The sequence below is a fragment of the Danio aesculapii genome, chromosome 1, assembly GCF_903798145.1.
Source record: "Danio aesculapii chromosome 1, fDanAes4.1, whole genome shotgun sequence".
NCBI lineage: Eukaryota > Metazoa > Chordata > Actinopteri > Cypriniformes > Danionidae > Danio > Danio aesculapii.
In genome coordinates this window covers 3,356,307-3,362,964 of record NC_079435.1, presented here as the reverse complement: position 1 = coordinate 3,362,964, position 6,658 = coordinate 3,356,307, and the positions used below count along the sequence as shown (strand labels likewise).

At 37.7% G+C, this 6,658-nt stretch overlaps 1 long non-coding RNA gene across 1 annotated transcript; it reads right to left on the bottom strand.

Annotated features, from left to right (window-relative positions):
• Positions 1-1,270: 1,270 nt before the first annotated feature.
• On the bottom strand, positions 1,271-6,428 carry LOC130222982 (uncharacterized). The gene is made up of 4 exons (XR_008836555.1): positions 6,353-6,428; positions 5,591-5,672; positions 2,053-2,094; positions 1,271-1,645 (listed from the first exon to the last, which is right to left on the bottom strand). It is a non-coding gene; the product is annotated as an uncharacterized LOC130222982 (long non-coding RNA).
• Positions 6,429-6,658: the final 230 nt, after the last annotated feature.

Genomic DNA, 6,658 nt, shown 5'->3' with positions numbered 1-6,658 from the left:
CTATTATTACCAATACAGTTACAGCCGCTATTCAAACAGTGGTGATGGTATCTTTTATAATGGAAATCATGTATACTTGTGTTGCAGTACATGTGATAACGAGCACCACTGCAGATGTAGGTGTCTTTATAAAGCATACAGTCATAGACTGGACTGACTGCAGTAGTGAGAGCAGTGATATTTCCATAGGTCTCACAGAAGCAGGATGACCAAGTGCTAGAATAACACGTACATGTGTCCTTATTACCAGTACAGTTACAGTTATTACTCCAGCAGTACTGCAATTGGGCTTGATAACGATATCTCTGGTTGAGGAAATAGTGCATGCTTGTGTTGCAGAACATGCGGTACTGAGCGCCAGTGCAGATGTAAGTGTCTTTATAAAGCACACAGTCAGAGACTGGACTCACTCCTGCAGGGACGGAGATGTTTACGCTATTCATCTCACAAAAGCAGGAGGACCGAGTGCTTCTCCAGCATGTACAGCTGTTCGCATCACCAACACAGTCACAGCAGTTATTCAAACAGTGTTGATGGTATCTATAATAATGGAAATCGTGTACATTTGTGTTGCAGTACATGTGATAGTGAGCACCAGTGCAGATGTAGAGGTTATTATAAAGCACGCAGTCATAGACTGGACTGACTGCTGTAGTGAGAGCAGCAACATTGCCGCAAGTCTCACAGAAACAGGAGGACCAAGTGCTGCTGTAGCATGTACAGGTGTCCTTATTAACAATGCAGTTAGAGTAATTATCAGTGCACTGGTATCGGTCTTGGTTCTGATATCTCTGATAGTAGAAATCGTGTGTTGTTGTGTTGCAGTGCATGCGGTACTGAGCACCGGTGCAGATGAGTTTATCATTATAAAGCCTGCATTGAGCATCAGACAGTGCATTAACATTTGTAGGGATTGGGGTGTTGTAATTTTCACAGAAGCAGGAGGACAGAGTGTTGCCATAGCATGTACAGGTGTCCTTATCAGCAAAACAGTAACAATCATTACTCCAGCATGTGGATTGACCTTTTTGGTAATGGAAATAATGCAGTTTTGTATAGCAATACATGCGGTACTGAGCACCAGTGCAGATGAAGGTGTCATTATAAAGCACACACTCATAAACAGGACTGACTGCTGCAGGGACGGAGATACTAACAATATTCACCTCACAAAAGCAGGAGGACTGAGTGCTACTCCAGCATGTACAGGTGTCTGTATTACCAATACAGAAACAGTCATCATCCATACAGTAGTATTGATTTGTATTGTAATAGAAATCATGTACACTTGTGTTGCAGTACATGTGATACTGAGCGCCAGTGCAGATGTACAGGTCATTATAGTGCACACACTCAGAGACTGGATTGACTGCTGTAGTGAGAGTTGTATTGTTGAACGTCTCACAGAAGCAGGATGAAGTATTATAATAACACACACAGGTGTCGTTATTACCAACACAGACACAGTCATTACTCAAGCACTGGTACTGGTGTTGGTTTCTCTGGTAGGAGAAATGATGTTTTGTAATGTTGCAGTGCATGCGGTGCTGAGCACCAGTGCAGATGTACAGGTCATTATAAAGCTCACAATCTACGACTGCACTCACTACTGTTCCTGAATCAGCTGCAGTGCTGGATACTAAACCTGAGGATGAAGAAGATGTGGGCAAAGTCAGAAAACACATCCATGAAGTGAATTTCCTGCATGTTTAGCACATTTGGATCACTGTTTTACACTAGAATGACATGCATCAATTCAAGAAGTTCAACATTTTCATTTGTTTTAACACTGTGTATGTCTTTCAAACTGTGTTTAGTTAAGTTTTTGTTTTTAAAACATTTTATTCATGTATGCATTTTGGAAGTGAGATTATCTGCTGTGTTAAATTGCATCACCCTGTAGAAAACAGCAAGGTTTCAGTTAAATACTGAGTTAAATACTGAGAAATTAATGTTACTGATTGCATAAAAACAAGTTAGGGATGTGGGTGGGTGCTAGTTCACAAGGTCATTAGAAGAAAGAAAAAAAAACAGCTACTGGCTTACACTTACTTAAGATTAAAATGGTGACAGTCAACGGAGACCAAACAAAACCTGTCATGAAAAAAGCACAAATATTAATCTTTAATAATGTTTAGGATTATATTACAAGTGTAAAGGGGACCTGTTATGTCCTTTTTACAAGATGTAAAATGCGTCTCTGATGTCTCTAGAGTGTGTATATGTGAAGCTTCAGCTCAAATTATCACACAAATAAAAAAAGAATCGTTTCCAATTCTCTGAAACTGACCCTTTTAGGCTTTGATCCAATTTGTGCTGTTTTGGTGACTGTCGCTTTAAATTCAAATGAAAAAGATGAAGGGCGGAGCTACAAATGTCTGTGTCTCGTCATAGCAGCAGATTCAAAACAAGACAAACATCCTATGCTAATGAGGGAGAGATGGTCCCTAATGGGCAGGGTTTTCCCCCTCTGATGACACATACAGATGGAGAACGTCAATCAAAGTGTTTCTGCAGACTGTTTCTATCAAGTCTGATTATAACAAATGCAAAATGTGAGTTGAGTTAGCCATGGCAAATCGCCGGGGTACGATGCATTTTAATTGGTTGCTAGGGTATTCTGAGTGGTTGCTAGGCAGTTTCTAAGGTGGTGCTAGGGTGTTGCCAGGTGGTTGGTAGGATGTTCTGAGTGGTTGCTAGGTGGTTGCTAAGGTGTTGCTAGGTGGTTGCTATGGTGTTCTGAGTGGTTGCTAAGACGTTGCTAAGCAGTTGCTAGGGTGTTCTGAGTGGTTGCTAAGGTGTTACTAGGGTGTTCTGAGTGGTTACTAAGGTGTTGCTAGGTGGTTGTTAAGGTGTTCTAAGTGTATGGTAGGTGGTTGTTAAGGCGTTGCTAGGCGGTTACTAGGGTGTTCAGAGGGGTTGCTAGACAGTTGCTAGGGTGTTCTAAGTGGTTGCTAAGGTGTTGCTAGGTGGTTGCTAGGGTATTCTGAGTGGTTGCTAAGGTGTTGATAGATAGTTGCTAGGGTGTCCAGAGTGGTCGCTAGGCACTTACTGAGGCATTATTAGGCCATTGCTAGTCATTGCTAGGCAGTTGCTATGGTAATTTGCGTGGTTGCTAGGCAGTTGCTAGGGTGCACTGGGTTGTTACTAGGCAAGCCTCACACACATGTTTGATCACATCTTTATACTTAGTAAGCATTTCTGGCAAGTTATAGCACTTGGCTAGTCAGTGCTAGCATATGTAGCATATAGGAAGTTCTATTTGCTAGGATGAGTCAAACGAGTCAATCCCCATGTGTCTACAATGTCCTGTGTAGGGTACTGTGTTTTGTTGCTGTGGGCATGGTTACAGAGTGAACTTGAATGAGGTTAGTTGCCTAAGTCAAATGAGCCAACCCCCATGTCTCTATGACACTGCTATGCAAAGGTATGCATCTAGGCCTATTATAATAGCGGTCTATGGAATCATTTTGGGGGCCTGGCTTGTGAGCTTAATTATCATAATGAGACACTGATTGGTTGCCTGAGTCAAATGAGCCAACCCCCATCTCTGTATGACACTCCTATGTGATGTTATTGATGTGTGACATTTATAATGGGAGTCAATGGAATCACTTACTAAGGCTGCAGGGCCAAAAAAAAAAAAAAATCCAGACCCCTTATAAAAGTCATAGCTACATACCCCTGATAAAACCACATGATTTGATGCCACCTTCAAGGGTCTGGGGTGAAAACTGTGGGACTAGCTGCATGGCCAAAAAATGCACGGAATAAGAAGGAAGAAGAATAATGGAGAATAACAATAGTGGAAATTGCCTAAAGCAAATTTGTGGATTTGGCAAACCCCGCTAATTACTTAATTGTTACCATTAGAAGTTGCTTATATTCACACACTGCTGACACGCAGCTGTGCTTAAACCGCTTATAAAAGAGATTTTTGCATAATAGATCCCCTTCAAGGATAATATTTATATTATTCACAAATATTAATTTATGAGAAATAATAAGACACATGTAGTTGCTGGAAGTCTTTAAAATAAGCTTAATTAGATTATTTATACATTTTATCAACTAAAATGAGCATATTGTGTGAGGATCAAAACACTGTTGCAGTATTTCTCATTTCTGCTCTCTTTTGAGCAATATCAGAGTGTGTGACAATTAAACTGAACTAAAATCAATGTTAAAGATGAGGAATTGCTTGGAGATTCATTCTTTCCCCATTATTCACCCATTCATTCATTTGCTGTCGCCACTGGCTTGCATGGTTCAGGATCTGTAGAGCTGTGCATCGTTGGATTTGCTCTTCAGTATTTAGACTCTCAGTAGTGATTATTAAACCACACTGAACTGAGCTCAACTGAACTGAACTTAAACACTACAAACTGAACTACACTGTTCCTATTTACTGTTACCTTCTATGTGAAGCTGCTTTGACACAATCTACATTGTAAAAGCGCTACAAATAAAGGTGAATTGAATTGAATTGAATTCATTTTCCTTCGGCTTAGTCCCTTTATTTATCAGGGGTCGCCACAGCGGAATGAACCACCAACTATTCTAGCATATGTTCTATGCAGCAGATGCCCTTCCAGCTGCAGCCCAATACTGCGAAACTCCCATACACACTCATTCACACACACTCTAATACACTAAGGCTAATTTAGTTCATCAATTCCAGCGCATGTGTTTGGACTATGAAAACCGGAGCACCTAGAGGAAACCCACACCAACACGATGAGAACCTGCAGACTCCACACAGAAGCGCCAACTGACCCATTACATTTCATTAAATTATATTGCATTCCAAAAACGAAGAGTGTTTAAAACTCTTCAGATTGCACAATTAATTATATAATTTGTCTTAATTTTCTATAAATGTTTTGTAATTGTGCAATGTTGATATTTGAAAGCACCAAAACAAACAAAACAAAACAAAACCCTGCCCTTTTTTTTTAAAAATGTCTTCACTGACACGCCCCTTTATTTTGATTGGCTGCAATTTTTTTTTTCTGAATCGGTTTTACACTGTCATTTAAAAAAAGCTCTCAACAAAAAAATAATAAAAATACAAACAACAACAAAACAAATAAATAAAGCAAACCAAAAGTGGTAAAAGTGGAGCAGCTTAAATCCAGCACATCACAGTATATGATCCCACAGCAAAGAAATACACCATATATAGTGCCATTTTAATTTTTACATTCATCTTAAATTATTGGATTATTGGATTTTACTGTCATCTATAATGATTTGAAAACACAAGATGGCGCCATTAACCTCTTATTTTTGTGTGTTTAGTCTTTCAGGAACTGCTCTATAATTGAAAAGCAAGTTTTTGTTATACAAATTTTAGACTGGTGGACTTCCTGAAGATGATGGAGTAATGTTTGTACATGACTTTTGAACGAAACTGTTATTATAAGTGAATAATATTCACATAGATTTAGCCAAAAAAGTAAATAAATAAGAAAAGGCCCTTATTTGCATTGAGAAAAAACTAAGCCATATAACAAAAGCTTAGTCAATTGTCATATATTTAATTTTTAATCAGTGCTCTAAATTAAAACAGTAAAATGGCAAGATTTACCTTTAAAAGCAATGAGCATCATTATGCAGTCTGGCTCTCCACTGTGTGTAGAATTTAACAAACCAGATAAGGCACTGATTTTCTGAAATAAATTAGGAGAGTGTAAAATAAAACTGAGCATTGAGGAGGAGAATGATGATTGGGAATGTGGAAACAGCAGAGGGTAAAATCATATTATCACTACTAATCTCTACAAAAGCAGCATTTAGCATTTAAATCTGTCGCTTTCAAGTATTAAAAGACCTTTAATTGCTGAACACACATGAAAAATAAATCAAAATCAACACAGAATAAAAACTGTGCCACCCAAAATTTTATTGCATTATTCATGAATTTAGCCAGACAGAAGGAAAATAGCAAAAACAGATAATATAAATAATGTATTTGAGTTAAACATCAATTTAATTTGATTCTTTGAACTACGGGTATCATTTTCAAGTGGAATAATTATCACTAAGACGTCTTACTCTGCATAAACTAACAAAAAAAAAATGCTGCTATCTTTCAAACATGTTCATAATCATATTTTAGACAATCAATAGTAATGTGCTATTATGAATAATAGCAATATATCACTTTACACTATTTAAAATGTTCATAAAAATAACCTTTTTTTCAAGATTAAAAGTTGTTAGAAGATCCCATAAGGTCCCATGAAACAATTCAAAACGGAAAAATAAAAACATGAATCATTAAATACAGAAATCTGCTAATTTACTGCCATTTTTTACAGTGAACTTTTATATCAAAGATGCGTCTCACCTGATATGAGCTGACATTCGGCCAACTACACCGAGTAAAATCCTGGGATAATTCTGATGTTTTACTTACAGTATTATCTGCTCATAATGAGGAAATAATATTTTCATTTCTTGTCTCGTCTAGCAAATATTCAAATTAATATTCAAATGAATAAAATAAAAATAGAGAAGAATCAGAACTATCACCTCATGTTACATAAAGCAGAATTACACAGACACCAGGATGAAATTAGAGGAAATCATGTGCCTAATGCAGAAATACACACAATGCCGAAATACACACAACAAAGAACCAGAACCTAATCAG